General features: G+C 37.7%; 1 protein-coding gene across 11 annotated transcripts in view; it reads right to left on the bottom strand.

Moving 5' to 3' along the window:
- Positions 1 to 16,844, bottom strand: part of FRYL (FRY like transcription coactivator) — a 162,803-nt gene that overhangs the window by 96,038 nt on the left and 49,921 nt on the right. The window lies entirely within an intron of this gene.

Genomic DNA, 16,844 nt, shown 5'->3' with positions numbered 1-16,844 from the left:
AAAAAAAATTGTATGTATCAGTCTCATTTTCTAAGAATTATTTTGCTTTTATACTGACATTGTCATATACAAACTTTATATATAGTTATCCACCTTTAATTTTTTTTTTCTCCCCAGGCATTCCAAAACATCCACTTATTGTAAAAGCTGCTAGCAATGTGAACTGCAGGACTGAAAATCAGGTTTCAGAGCTCACACACAGAGTTTAATACACAAAACAATCAGGGTAGATAATTAGAATTCTTGTCTTGCACACTAAATATCAAAATAACTGCTGACACCTCTTAATGATGAACCAGACATACATAGGAAGGTCTGACATTTCCCTAGTGTATTCCATGACTGCAGATGTTATTTTTCAATTGCTATTAGGAATTGATATTAACAATTCCTATCTATTTATATTAAGATTTTATTTTCCTAAGACAGTCATGCAGGGAGCCTAGTTCCCATCTGTTTCCTTCTGCCACATTTCGTGATGTGTTTAGGTAGGCGTTTTTAAGGCTTTTTGCACATAAAGTGTGAGGTGACACATTTGGTTTATTTTGCTGAACCTGAAAACTTTTTTACATTATCTCAGTTTTTACATGTACAAACCTTGTAAGATAAATGTTATCCACAACTTTTTCTCAAATGTTTTTTTCAACTCATTTATGAAAAAACATGAGACCAAACATGGAGACCAAACATTGGTACATCACATCTTTTCAAGAGAAGTCTTGGCCATTTATAATATCTTCCATCAATTCAGAAAGTTACATTTTACATAATATAAAACAGACTCCTGCAACTTCTATTGAAATTTATCATTTATCAAATGCATTAGTGAAGTGATAAATTCTACAGGAGTGAAAACTGAATGCCCCCAACTACCTCAGCTTCTAGTCCAGAAGGAAGAGTACCTTGCATAAAATTGTGAGTACTACACATTACTTGTTTTTAATCCCTATGCTATTGTACAAACTTGCTGCTTGGCTGGAGTAATGCATCTTTTTTCCTGTTGCATAAAACAGGAAATAAACATAAATTGCAGAATCCTTTCTTTGAGGCTGCAAAGACTTGCACAAGGTCACAAAACTGAGTGCCTGGGAACCAGGGGCAACACCAGAACAGCAAGCACACACGGCATCTGTCATACAAAATTTCCAAACATCCTCTAACACTTCAATCCAGCACTTTGATCTCAGTAACAGAGGCCCTAAAAGACAGAGAAGAGCATGTCCCACACAGCCAGGGACAATGGGACATCACAGACACTGCCACGATCTAGATCCCTATGGTAGAAGCTCACTACATATAAGTACATAAAAACATTAAGAAACAAAACAAAGTGCAGGCTGCAAAAGGAAGATTACAACCCAAAACTCTTTCTCATCCCACATCTGATGATTGGCTCATCCTTCAGTACAAAAACATAAACATTACAGGAACTTAAAAAAAAAAATGCATGTCTTTACAATGCCTATGTTCTCCAGCATCCATACTCTTGCCATCCTGAAGCGTCAATGTTTCCAAAGGCAGCCCAGAAAATGAGAGAGATGAAAATGTGTCAAGAACAAGAGTACAGAGGTTTGAGAAGAGGGGAAAGAAGGAATAAAGACATCCTTCATGGCCATAGCAGGTAACAAACAGAAATACCAAGCATGGGATAGGCAAAACCAAAGAATGCTGTAACATGCAATTTTGAACAACTTTCCTTTCATTTCCATCAGATACACAAAATAGAAATTAGAGTAGCTAAGGACCCACAGCAGATACCAGGTATTTCTAATATATGCAGTTGCTTTTATCCTAAATATCAGAGTTTCTAAGAAAGATAAAGCTTTGTTCTAATTACAGACAAGTTGGACTGTCTTATTTTAAAAGACATATTAACACTAACAGGCTGGAAAGAAATGAGAGCGTTTAAATGTCCTTTTGAATATCATTACTTGTGTTTTGTCAGAAGAAATTTAGCAAAGCAGCAGCTTCAGCTCATTCCAGACTTACCTACTGGATATGCCACAGCTGTTGCATGATCTGGACTGAAGTGAACATGCCAGAGCTCTGGTCCAGTTCCCACTCCTGAAGAGTGAGGAGCTGGTACTGAACCAGCTCTTTTTGCTCTCTGGGGAAACTAAGACCACTGTGCTCCTTAACCCCACACTGTATTTAGATGTAGACAGTTAGGCAGACAACTCTTAATAGTGTGATTACATAATACATTTCTGTCTTCAGATTTTAAAGAATCACATTCAAAAAGCCCCTGTCACTTAACAATCAGGAAACATTGGGAGCTGATCATCTTTTAAGTTCTATCTTTACTTTCTGTTAGCAATTCAATCCTCAGTAAAAGGGATCACCTTAGTGTGTGAACTTTCAAAGCTATAAGACAGCTTTACTCACTAAAGATGAAACTCCAAGGCTCTCTACACTGATCTAAACACAGGTAAATTCCCTCCTCAGGCTCAAAAAAAAGCATAGGAAATGGATAAACTGGGCAAAAATCTTATGGTGGCAAGAAAAAAAAAGAACTGGACTATAATCAAACTGGGTCTTGTGAGTGCTGCAGACATTTCAGTACGAGGCAGAGGTCATGGTCATGTAGTCAAGGATAGCCTTACACCCCCCAGAATGAGCAAGGACCCCACTCCCTGGCTATAGTTGCACAGAGCCCCCCTTGGACAGCACACAGAGAGCGCACACACGGTGCTGCTGTGACTGCAGCACTGTCAGGGATGCAATCAATCCCTTCCAGCCAGCACAGAGTCAGGGCAGGAACAGGGTTTGCCTTGCCTTCTTACTCTTTCAGCAGCAAAGCAGAGTCACAGCTATCCCTACAGCCATTCATGTTACTCATCTCTGTGTTCACATGCAAAAACTCTCCAGGTGGCAATGAACTTACCCCACCCTGATTTTTTTTGCATGAAAAACAGGGAAAACAGTCATACTGAAGCAGTTATAAACTGTCATGAGAGTATTACAAATATCTTAGTTTTGCTAAAATGTAAGAGTATGTAAAAGGAAGAAAAAATTATTAGGATTTATTTTAATCCATGAACTTGCTGAGGACTCTAATTCACAACACCACTAGTACTTGACATTAGCATCAAGACTCTTGTCTTGCATATGACAATGTTCATGGTTTCATCTGCTTTGTAAAACCAGTAATTTAGTTAAATACACACACAAAAACATGTACAAGGGAAAATGGAGAGGGAGCTCAACTATTTAATAAGTAAATATACAAGAGTGTCTTAAAGAAAAGTCAAAATCTATTCTTAGATTTCTTAGCTAGGTCAATCAACATTATTATCTGGTATAATTACATTCAGTGGGATGCATTTACTCATGAATTTGCAATCAATAAAATTGTAAAAAGGATCTATATGAATTTAAATATGCTTAATGGGAAAAAAAAGTCATTGCAGGACAGAATTAAATAATTTTTTTCTGCTATTCTTTGCCATCAAAGCAAAGCCATTCTTTACTCTTAGGTGCCAGAGAAAATGTAAGTCTCAAACATCGTTTGGAAGCTTCAAAACATGAAGCATTCTACAGAACTTCATATGAGATATGGAACCAGAAACCATACAGCTTGCAACAGCTCAAAACTAAAAAACTACTTTCACAAACCACTTGAAAACAGTGAACATTATTCACTTGAAACAATATCCTGTTTGTTTGCTCTGATGTGAGCTACTGCTACGTGGGAAATCTGGGAGCAATGCAGTAAGGAAATCTTTGTTAAACAGTATTGTTTGGTTGCTAGGGCCACACCGAATTGTTTGGATAGTTGCAAGGAACAGTAAAACAATACAAAGGGTAATTAGACAGACAACACACTCCTAGGTCAAAAGGCAACACGCCCTGATGTATGCTAAGTGAAAAACAAAGTTGTTTCATGTTAAACACAAGTGTCTAGAACTAGGAAAGGTTATTTAATACCCAATTTGACAGTAAAGAATGCTACTATTTTATCATCCTGTTTCTCTCTGCATAGCCCAAATGCATCAAGTATTTGAGGATATAAAGTAGCATCCTATTTACCAATGAGACTATTCAGGGTTCAAACATACAAAGCAGGTACTGAAAGGTAATGAATGCTTGCCAGTGACAGCTGATGAGTCCATTTTACTTCATGGCTAATAAAAAATTATGAGTTTTAGCTGTCAGACTTTTTTTGGGTACTACTTTACACTTAGCCAAGTGTTGGCACTTTATACACCCAAGTTTTTCATAGTTATTGCTTTAACTGAAATTTGGATTCAGTTGCTGCTGTGCCTCTGGAAGTTGGAAATGGCTGGACTGAAGCAAAACTTCCATCAGGTATCTCTCCTCTTTCCACATACCTGAAAACACATCTGGAATTACTTTTATAGCATTTTAAAATAAGGTACTCAACTATAAAATTACCATGCTCAGCACAATCTTGAGGAGCCTCCGCAGTTTTCATCAAGCAGATTATATTCTTGGTTGCTATTTTTATAATTAATTGCAAAAGTAGTACATAATTTTACATAGCTCACATTTAGCAATTAAGCTTTTTACTGTTATTTTTGAAGCACATGTGCTTTCAGAAGTACTTTATATTTCCTGTGACACTTGTTGCAGAATAGAGTTTGCATGTCCAACTGACAATACAAAAATCTCCAAAGACTAAAAATATTACGTGTGCTTACTTAAAGGAATTTTAATTAAACTCCTTGCCTTCTACTCTGATAACATCTAGAACATTTTATCCTGCCTCCAGAAATGATATTAATATACATGGAAACTTGTCTGTAGTGATTGTTAGAATGTTTCATAACAAACAATCTTTAGTTATTTTACCAAAAGAATACTTTTTTTCCTAACAAGGATGTCAATGCTCAAAAGAGATGGCAATCTACCCAGAATCATGCCAACAAATTATGAATAGAGCCCAAATGTTAAACCTAGGTTTCTCATGTCCCTGATATGAACCCTGTTTTTCAGAGCAACTTCCTCACTAAATTTATCATTACTTTACAATTCTGAAAGCCATGTTGATCATCAGGTTTTTACTGTTTCCAAAGTCTGCTTGCTCCTACCAGTGGAAAAGAAACTCTTATGACTTGAATGAAAGGAACAGTGAACAGCTTTATGAATACAATGGAACTCAACAAACACTGCTCTAGTATCAGGTGCACATTCCAGATCTCAGCCTCCAACCTACAAGCAAATACAAAGAAAGAGCCATTCTTCACTGAAATCCCTTGGATTTGCTTCCACAGTAGCAAAGGGAGGCTGTGGTTTACCTGGGTTGCTGAAGCACATGGGTGGCACAGCAGACAACCAGGTCTACTTCACTGCTTTTTGTTCCAACTGTGCAGCACTACTGACAGTGCATGAAGCCTGTCTGACAGCTGGATTTATCCCTGCCTCACCTGCTCCAGCTGTACTGAATCCCTGCTGATGCCATGCACACCCAGTACTGTGCACACGTGGCTGGCTCCTTGGCTCAGCAGCGTCACACAAGTGCTGGATTCAGCAGTCCTGCAGAATTAGTGGACACTTCTGCATTATACTGCATTTATCCAGATTTTCTTATTTATTTCACTAACACTTATTTACAAGCAAGGTGGTACTAATCTTAAACTGTGCTACTAGATACAATAAAAGAGAAAAAAAATGCAAACTCATAAAATATATACTCATTTTCAGCACATCTCTTTTTATACAAATGCTATTCTGATTTTCTTGGTTATGTAAATTATTCTCAATAATATGTTTGGACTGATCAAGAAATTGAGTTTCTGCCAGATGCCCTTTTTTGAGACATTCCTACATGGCCCTTAAAAAACCCCATACCTAATACAAATATTAATCTTGATATTGGCATGGAACACTCAATGCCAAGGGAGAGGCAAAACAGCCTCCAGACACCAGAGCAATGTCACTTTACAAGATAACCTAAATAATGTGAACAAAATTCACAGTCTTTGACCATGAAATTAAACATCTATTATGGGCAACTGACCACATGTTTTCATAGAGTCTGGTACCTAGACATTCCTTTGCTGTATATAATACCTATGAACTGATTGGTAACACCACAAATACAAACACAGCAGTAGAAACTGAAATCAATTTGAATACATTAGAATATACATGATCAAGAAAACAAACCAGCACTTTTTCCCCTATTTCTCATACCTTAGTCTGGATACATAGTTCTTGAAGCACAAACTTCCTATTATTTTCAATACAGACTATACAAGTAATTCATCCAGCAACACCAGCTATGGATTCTCTCTTCCTTTTCTGTGTTGGCAGTATACAGTGAATTTTCTTTGGAAGATGTTTAACAAAAATTTTGGCTTCATACAAGTGTCCAACTGCACAACAGGCAAAGAAGAACTATTCTCTCATTAACAGGTCACATGGACTAAGCCCAGAGTGCAAATTCTTACCTCACCTCTCTCAATTCTTTACTGGTTTTAAATGACTTATGGAAATAATCAAGTAACCAGCAATTGTAGCTGGTACTTGTGTCATGCATTTATGATATCTCACACGATGACAAGATGAACGGATTATCTACCTGTGAAATAGCAGCAGGCTTACAAGTGGCTTTGTTCAGTGGTATGGTTCATGAAAAGTTTGTAAAGCCAAGTCCAACTTTTCAGTGAGAGGAAGTTTTATGTGTATTGATAACTTCCCCTCCACATCCAAATCGGAACTCACATTTTACTTCTGCAGCAGAAACACTTCCCTATTAAAAACTTCTCTAAGGGGTCTCAGATATGTTTAATTTCAGCCCAACTCTGGGACAAAGAACATAAATGAATGCTGCATCAATAAACAGAAGATAAATTAATTTCAACAAGTAGTTGATTAACCATACAGCTGTAACATGAAGGATAGCCTGAGAGAGAATACACAAGGTATTTTTGAGTTTTTTGTGGGAACTGGTGCTATGACAGCTGAGCTTTCATTTGGACTAAAAACATCCCCACAGAACAAAATCTTCACAGAAATCTTTGGAGTTTTATTCTAAAGATTATTTTTTTTTTTACCTCCAGCAAATATGAACATTCTTTCTTTAAGGAAAGTTGACTCAACTGGGAGAGCAGCTGTAAATTTGTCTAGTTACAGGTACTCACATGAAACTTGTTTTCTGCTCTCAAAGACTCTGCAAACACAGGCAAGAATGGTAATAGAAGCATTGCTTCTTGCCAACACAAAGACACAGCAGAAATTCTAAGGCATAGAGCCTTGTCTGGCAATATCTGGTTTTCTAGGTATCTGGGCCAGATTGCAATCCCTTAGAAGTCTTGCTGCTACAGATGATCTTTAGATTTCGAGCTTTGCCTTACAACTAAGTAATTCAGTCCTTCCAGAGATTCAGTAGCCGCCTTCTCCACTGCTGTTAATACCTCTGTCACTTTCATTCTTAAAATGTGATTTTTAGATTTTCATTTGGCATAAATTTCTAGAAATGCAACCAGTCTCCCACAAGAGAAGCAAAAGGGAAGTAATATTCCATCAAACTTGAAAGTGACATTTTTAATTATTAGAAAAAACACAACTGTAACAAACCACAAATATTTGAGTTTAGAAGAAAATTTCTCCAGCATCTTTTCCACACATATAACCATTGTCTGAGATATATGAAGTAAATTCCCCATGTGTCAAACATAAAATAAGTCCTTGAAAGGTCTTTTTCCTTTCTAAACTCCCTATCACCATAATCCTCTGGAGACTTTTTGCTATATTCTCTGCCACATTGTTCTTTTACCCCTTTTTTGTACTAATATTCAGATGTTCTTTGAGGAAGCATTATGAAGAGAACAAGACATTCTTCTTGTCCAGCTGCTTCAACAGCTGAACAAACTCTAACCTGCAAATACTCCAATTTATGTATGGGGCTTCATCTCTTATAGTCCCTTCCCTACTTTGAAAAGTCAAAAATAAAATAGGTATATGATTTCTTTCCTGAAACTCTAGAACAGACAAAAAGACAAAATGGATTTGAGATAAAATCAGGGAAATTATTTTTAAATACTTATTTTTTGTAAACTCAGACACATGAGAAGAGAGAAACAGAACTTTGAATTTCTCCAAGTAAATCCTACTGGCTTTGTAATTATGGCATGTGGCAGTCATCCACACCTTTATACACAGGTGAGAAGTGGCAGCTCCACTGAACATTCTTTCTAACCCTCTATCCTCATAGTGTGCAAGGAGCACCTGCCTCTCACAGAACTGTGGCTGAACAGGACAAACAACAGCCACATACACAATGCACAATCACCCAAATCAGATGGAAGAGTATTTTTTATTCACTGGAGTAGAACACACAAAAACTTTCATCAAGAAATTTAACGGTTGAAGAAGAGATCAGATCTGCCATTCAGGATAGTGTGAGGATACCCAGGGCTGTTAGTTGTTACTGGGCTCCCTCTGTCCACTGAGAATGTTGGATTTGACAGCATCAAAGGCTGCTAGAAGCTCCAAAGATAATGCTGAAGATCATCTGATCTCTAGTGCTGTATAATTCTAATGTAGTGTCAGACAGCAGGACAGACTGTGCCATCTATAGCAGAAGCAACTACCACGGCAAACAAGAAATTTAAAATTAAAAACTATTTTTTTAAATAACTAAAATGAATGTAAGATTAATTTACATACATTTTTAAAAATCCTCAACAACACAACAGCTAGGAATAGATGGGAAATACTGGCTGAAATTTCTAGACATATGCAAGAAGTAGAACTCATTTTGTGACTCATTTTACAGAGCCTTGTATGGTAGACCATGCATGTAGATTATTATCAGACAGGAAAAAAAAAATTAAAAAATAATTTTGATAGCACAAGATGCCAAAAGAGCAAACCATACACAGTGGAAAACAATGTGATAGAACACAAAAACTAGAGGGGGAAGAGGAAATCAGTTTGAACTCAATTGTCTCAAGTCCTGCCCAGTCACTCTTGATTACGGCATGCCATCAGGATATCCTGGCCATTAAAGTGTCAGATCATTAAAAATATAGTTTATGTAATTCCTTTTCTAGAACAACAGCCAGAATAGAAAACCTCTTCAAATAAAGTACTTTAATTAAAAATAATATTTTTGAATTTCACAGCAATCTTTATTTAGAAAGAAGTGAGACTTAATTAATAGCATACTTCCAAACTACTAATTTATTTAACATACTTTGTTTCACTGTCAGAAAGCTGCTCTCATGCAAGATCAGCTTCAAAGAATGTAAAGGATAAGTCTCATCTGTCCATAATCTAAACATAATCCATCACATTTGGAAGCAGAATAATGGCAGGAATGCAAAGATTCAGGGCTGTAAGTTAAATTCCCAACAGTAGTTTTCAGAAATACTCTTAGTGTCCTGACATTTAATACAACTGCTTTCAATGCAATTTTAAGGTGCACAAATAATAAAGCAAGCTAGACTTTAATACAGTAATTTCTGCTCAAAAACAGTTCTGTAATCAAGTTGCAAACTTCTCAGCGAAACAATACCACCCCAGGCACACATCTGGTACCTTCAGTCTCCTTTCCCAGTAGACCTTGTGAAGACCAAACATGCCCTGAACTGTGAAACTACTTAGCACAGCACAAGCGAAGAATGTATGTATCCACCCTGCTATCTCAGCTTCCTTCAAAACACTGAACTTTAACAAATGAACATATAGAACTATCAACACTCACTCATTTACAAGTTCTGTGTTCCCTCAAAAGAATAACCACATAAGTATAAAAAAATCCCTAAACTTGTTTCTTTACTTCCTATCCTCATTAGCATTAGGCTTCTACAGCATTGCAAGTCATACTTTCATTAACGATGCAAACACAGAAGCAATTTATTCCAGTATGATTAACTTGCCAAAAAAAAAAAGCTTCCAGTATTAATTTTAAAGGGCAGTATCTGATGCTTATTTTTTATTTAACTTTATTTCTGCAACTGGGACAAAGACATCAACTTCCCACTGAATATGGAGAGCACAGACAGAATTGTTTAGTATTGGCTTGTTCTGTTACTTCTTCTGATCCATCTGGAAAACGTAAACCGAGTCCCCACTAAGTCTAAGCCAGTACTATTCCCTGCTTTTCATGGGGGCTTGTAAGTTCAGGGTCACCAGCATACCAGTCAGTTACCATGCTTTTAAATGGTTTGTGCATTCATGCAATGGCTGAGAGGCCATAACTCATCAGTATTATTTCTCCTTCAGTTCAGTCTCCTGGAGTTTTTTATTATTTAGAAGGAATTTCCAAGGGGGATGCAGACTCCTACAGAGCAAATTTAAGTTTGCTGATGGCAGTTTGGTTTCTCATTATTCCCTCTCCCTCCCATTCGAGAGCCAGATACTGATGGTCAACTTTTCAAGCAACAGGGAAGGGCACACTGGTAAATCTGCAAGCACTCATGACCTTTCTGACTGGCACAGAAACTGTGCCCTGCACAGCCCGTGGGGTGAGGGAAGTGGGGCAGAGAACAGAACTTACTGCTTTCTCTTACTGCTAGGAGAGAAACTCATTTTTGCCATCAAATTGAAGGCTGCACCAGGCTGGAAACACACTAATGCTCTGAATCCTGTGTTAAGCTGAGCTAGCAAAGGCAATAAAATTAAATCAATGCTTGGCTAAATTATGTTAAACTAAAAAGCAGAAGAGAAGCAAAGGCAGCAGTGAAAGATACACTAATCAGGCCTGTGGAGTGAAAGAGTAGGAAGAGAAGGAAAGAGAATTTTATTCACAAGTGTTTATTCCAGATTTCCTTACACACTGATCTGTAAGTTAAGAAAACACCCATTTCCACAGCAATGATGAGAGTGAACCTGCTCTGAATAAAGAATTCACTTCCATGGTAGGCTAACTACATGAACTAAATCTAAAGTTTTAAGAAGTAACATTTAAATCTAAAACTAAGGCAAGGATATAGCAGCAAAGGAACACACATAAATACAGGCTGCACAGACACTGACAATTGTCACTGCAAACGTGGTGATGTTTTATTTCCTTTCAATGCACTAAAAGATGGGTATACACCACATACAAAAAGTGCATTCTGTAACAAAGTGACCACAGGTATGCCTTTGTTAACTAGCAAACAGAAACTTAAATACTTTATCTCATCTTTCCTAATCCACAGCTCTCTGGAAAAATAAAACTTCACATCCTCAGTTTGCAGACTTAAGGATATAAAAAACTCTATTGGTCCACTGTATTTGAAGAAAAAACAATGTCAAAATACTCAACAAATTTATGCTTAATCTTATTTCCAAATAAGATTGTGTCAAAAGCCAGCAGCTTTTGCAAAGAGGTCTCTTGCAGAGCACAGCCAAGGTAGTTTGTTTAACCTTCTCTCACTTCACTGCCTGCTTATTCTTTCCTTTTGAGAAGAGGGCAATTCCAGCTCCCAGTTCAAAGAGGAAAAAACTCTTCCTCATTATCCTCATTATGCTCATTATCCTCAATTATCCTCATTAGTGTCAAATTGATACCTTTCCTGAGTAAATGCAAGAAAGTAATGAATGCTGGCAGTTTTGCTCTAAAAGATTATTTCAGAAAAGGACTGTGGAATGTCAGTTATAAGGTAACCAAGAACTTCAAATAATATATCATTAAAAACAAACAAACAAACAAACAAACAAACAAAAAAACCCCAAACCAATACATTAGCCCAGCCTGGGTCCTCTTAGAGAGCACCTTCACTTCTTTGTAAATAACAGTCTAGTGATGTACTCAGAAATACTGTAATAGTATTTCTGATACCAAGGTATGTTCTGAAAATTGAAGAGTTAGGTATATATACACAAGGATTAAAAAAGCAAAGGAGAGAATAAATAAACAAATACAATCCAGCATTGGAATATGCTCAAGCATACACAAATCAGGGACAAAAAGTGTCTCATGCATTAAATATCAATTTCAGAAAAGAACAACTGTTCCACGCTCTGATTCTGTCAGTTTTGCTTGGTAATCCTCCATATGAACATATGAGCTGAAAAGGAAAATATACTAGACTAACTCAATCTGCCACATTTAACACAAACATGTCATAGGAAGAAAAACAGAAAAAGTGAAACCAACATTTTCAAAAGCATATTCTTAGTAATTTTGCTGAGGAATAAAAAAACAACCCCCTTTTTCTTTTCACATCCAGGTAACTACCTAAATTTAACTGTAAAAAAACCCTGATAATTTCCCTGAATGAAATTTTCTGCCCTGCACTCAGGGGATCAGCTCTTCTGAAAATTCAACTCCAATGAGTTTCAGTTCCCAGTAGATATTACCAAAGAGTTATCAGCACATAGGAGAGACTGAGTATTTTCAACTACAACAAAAATTTCCTTGTGAAGGCATAAACACATCTTATAATGCTGTTGTAAGCTCTGTTTTTAAATAGGTGTAGTTAATTGTTAGTTTTTCCTGTTTATCAAATGTGCTCTTCTGAGTCAAGTCCATTCCTCAAACTCTACAGAAAAACAGCAGCGTCAGCTGCTTTATTTATTGACAGTCTGGGACAATTATTTTCTTGGGGGAAAAGTTTTATGAATATGAAAATTAACAAATATATAGAAAACTCAGGATTGTTCACTAGGATACTTATCCAAATTTGCTTTGCATGTGTGTGCTAGTGTGGGTATTGTTTTTTGGGGTTTCTCAGGGCTTTTAAAGTCTTTAACAGCAAAAGATAGTGCTGAGTTCACATGAGACCCTAGTTAGCTTTTTTTTTTAAGAAAAAGCATGAGACACTTGTATTTCTAATCAGTCTTTCTGACTAAATTTATCTATGCTTACTGCAAATAAAAGTAAACTAAATTAGGAAGAATCCCAAGTTGTGCAATTCCTTAGGGAAGCAGATGACTGCCTTCAGGGCTTTAAGTCCTCAGACGAAGCATAAGGGCATAGCACAAACCTGGCAAAAAAACCCCACCCAGCAAGCACACAGCCAGCACTCACACTGGACTTCTATATGGAGACAATGCTCAGTGCCGTGCTATTCTTAGCCACCACAAACACACCAAGGTTTCAGAGTTACCAGCTTCTTTGTCAGTTTCATGGGAGGAGACTAGTCACATCTGAAGTAAAAATAGGTTGTCATATGCTTGTCCATGGAACTCCAAAATACACGGCTAAATTGGTCATTTAAAAGATTTGAGCTGCGTGTACTGGCATCACAAGGAAAAAAAAAAAACTTTTTTCTCCTAACTCCCTCAACTTTCTTTTTATGTTTTTATCTGATTCTAATAATTTACTTCAAAAAGTAGTTTGCTCTCTCTGCAATAAGAACTTTATCTGGTTTCAATACACTCGTTTAAGCTCTAAAAAGCATTGCAGAGAACTGTACCTGAGAGGCTGAGGCTGATATGAATGGGAGGTTCTGGCTGTGGAGGCACCAGGGGACTGGTGCTTTCAGCATGGCCTGCATGAACAACACCTGCCTGAGTGGGTACAGAGATCCCCCTGCACCCACCTGCAGTTTCACCACACGCCCAGAGCTGGAGACAAAGAATCACGTAATGACTCACAGAGTGTGACAGGATGGGCACACTAAACAGTGACAACTTCAAAAACACTGCTCCAAAATCTGGTGCCAACTGAAAAGGAGCCCAGGACACATGGAGAATGACACACCTGACATTCCTGGCTCCCACACCATGGCCATAGATTACAGATGTAATAGCTTGACACAAGCATTGTGGTGCCTTTTTGCTGGACGTTGAGCACCCCCCCGTCCCAGTGCTTGGTGGTCATCTTGGACTCATTCACTTTGCTCCCCTCAGTTCATTTTAAATAATATCTGCTTTCCCTCTTACAAGATACCACATTTACACCTGCTACACAGTTTATACAATGTTGCAACAGCATTTCCTACACTGTGTTGTGGTAAAAATTAAATAGTGGGTTTTGTACTTGTGTAGGAAGACACAGAAAATATCCCCAGTCTATCAGAAAAGAAAGAGATACACTGGCCTACAAGCTGATGGACAGGGATAAAAACATGTTTATACATCAATCCATATTTCAGAGAGTGCAGCCTGTTAAGGAGATGAGAAAACTGTGTCATAGCTACATTCAGATCTGCAAGTCATTCAAATACTGCCATGTTTTGGGGCTTGAAAAGGAACTAAGTATCTAACTGCATGTGCTGACAGCAGCTATGGCTGGCCAATAATGACGGCAGTACTTGCACGATATTTAGATGACTACACAGTTCATGAGAAATATAAAAATGAGGAATATGCAGGAAAAATTATATGAAACTATTATGTTTCTGCTTTAAAAATTCTTCAATGTTCATCTCTCTTTAGGCAGAGAGGGTGACATTTCCTAGCAGAGGATATCACAAAACAAATAATGGTCTGATATTCTGTAGGGCTGCTTACTACTGCTACATAATAAAGAAAAAAAAATTATAGGTCACTTAAATTTCCAACCAGAATTACTACAGAGAGGTAGTCAATGCTGCCATCTCCTAAGCTGCAATATATAAATATATTGGCAGCATTATTTTTAAAATGGAGCAATTCTTTCTTCATTCTTGCTCATGTATACTATTAACAGAACTGATATTATACATTGCCTAGTTATTTCCACTTAACCTTGACTCTCTGATCAAGGTTTTGGAACTCAAGCTTCCTCACTATATTGAGGTTACACAGACAAATTCTGTATCTATTCTAATAAAACATGACCTCAATAATCACTGTCCACTAATAAAACACAGGTGAGATGAACAACTGACCAGCTTCTGGGGGGAACAGAAGCAGAGGTGCAGTTTGGGCATGCTGGGGGCTTAGGGCCTCAAAGCGGGGAGCGCTCCAGCCCTGCCACCTGGAAGGAGACCAAAGGCAAACCATGAAACGATAACAAGCTCTGGCCTCTGCCCAGCTACACTCTTGGCCAGTGACCTGGAAATGCCAGTTTCACATCCAGAGCTCATCGCTCATCCTTTTCTTTCGGGATGTGGGATCTAAGTCTGCATGCTCACATATTAACACCACCATAAACCACCAAGATGTTTTAATCATGTCAGGATGGCACATCTGCACCTCATGGGTCTCTTTCACCTCTCTCAGTCCCAAATTGCTAAAACTGTCTGATACTCACAATTGCCTTCTGGCAGTCAGTCCTGGTCACCTCAGTCTTAAAACTGCAAACATTCTCAAGGACTTAACATCGTTTTTCTCAGCACCATTGGGTAGATGGTCTCAGCAGAAGTAAGCACGCAAGAAAGACATACAAAAGCTTGAGGAAAAACTAGAAATGTGCAAGAACATATGTTAAAAAAACAGTATCTAAATTAAAGTTAACGGAGGACACAGTACTGCCTCACTTCAGGTTTTCAGAGTGAGAAGTGCAGTGCATACTAATTTTTTTTAAGACTTGAATCTACAGCAAGACACCATTTTGGCACACCAAGATTGACTCTTAGTGATGCTGAACTTCAGCTTCAATATGCTTCAAAATGTTTTTGTGCTCAGTGGTAGCATAAATTCACATCCTTTACTACATTTTAGATAGTGAAATCCTACAGGTTTACTTCAAATAATATAGAACCAACACCGAGGACCTCCCAGCTGTCCTGCCATCCTCTCCCCTGTCTGATTAAACACATTACGTTCTTGTTTTTCCTTGTCTTCCCCAAAATGAGCACTCCAGTTTTCCAATTACAGCAATGTCTAAAGGGGGCATGTGGGCATAAAAGATAGGCATGAACTGTAAATTAAAAATAAATACATAAGTAAAAATTATTCAAATTAGCCTTTAAACAATACTACACTGATAGATACTAGGAAAACTTCTAACAGCGGAATCACTTTCCTTTTGGCCACCTTTTGCCATATTTGGGAAACTTGGGGTTTGTCCATAGTTTTCTTAAGATAGTTCTTTCAGAATCAGTGATACACTTCTAATTTTTCCCACAGAAGAAAAACTCTGACTTGAAGTACTCTTTTGGGGTTTTTTAAATCATTATTTAAGAAGAAAAACTCTGACTTGAAGTACTCTTTTGGGGTTTTTTAAATCATTATTTAAGAAGAAAAAAAGTAAGACAAAAAGACTGCAAAATTTTTGCAATCCATGCACTTCTGCTGGGTTATTTCTAGGTTTTGGGGACTCTCTTTCCTTTTTTCCTACCCAGTTACTTTCTGAAGAGAGATTAAAAGATGAAAATACCCCTACATGCAGAACAATGTAGGATTCCACCTTAATATCCCCGGCTTAGTCTATCATGGCTGTCTGGACACAGAGTTCAAACAGCTACTAAAAAAACCTTTGAACTTCTCAGTCAAACCTCAGTACACCTGGCTCTGCTTCTTTCTTTCTTCACTTTGCTGTCATAAAAACGAAGTGCCAGTTGCCAGCCTCTCTTTTCAGGACAAGACCTCATTTGTAGCTGAAAGAACAGTAAAAATCTGGTGATATTTGGCCCAGCTGCTGTGTCCTGCTGACAGCCAGCACAAAGCAAGATGTTGGAGAGAAAAAGGAGGCAGGTTTCCACTGGGATGTCAGACGCACGATTCTCTAAGCCCAACATGGGCTTCACTAAGAGCTGCTGAGCTGTTACTGACCACTGACCCTGGCACCCTCACAAACATCACTTTCCTAACCTGAAGATCTTCTAGTTCAGCAGCATGAATAAAGGCAGCAAACAGGGATGATGAACAAAAAAAGCAGAAGGAAGAAAATGAACAACCCCCAGAGCTACTTACACTGCTTTGATAGCACTCACTGTGAATGTAACAGTTCTTTCAATAATTAGCTAGCATTGATTGGCAAGGGCTTAAGGCATTCATGTATCTTTCTAGACCACTATTCTTGTCTGTACCAGTTGTCTGCAAAGAAAACTTTAAAAAATATAGTTGAAAATATC

Source organism: Melospiza melodia, chromosome 5 (genome assembly GCF_035770615.1).
Source record: "Melospiza melodia melodia isolate bMelMel2 chromosome 5, bMelMel2.pri, whole genome shotgun sequence".
In the NCBI taxonomy this organism is placed as follows: domain Eukaryota; kingdom Metazoa; phylum Chordata; class Aves; order Passeriformes; family Passerellidae; genus Melospiza; species Melospiza melodia.
This window is presented reverse-complemented; position numbering and strand designations above follow the sequence as displayed.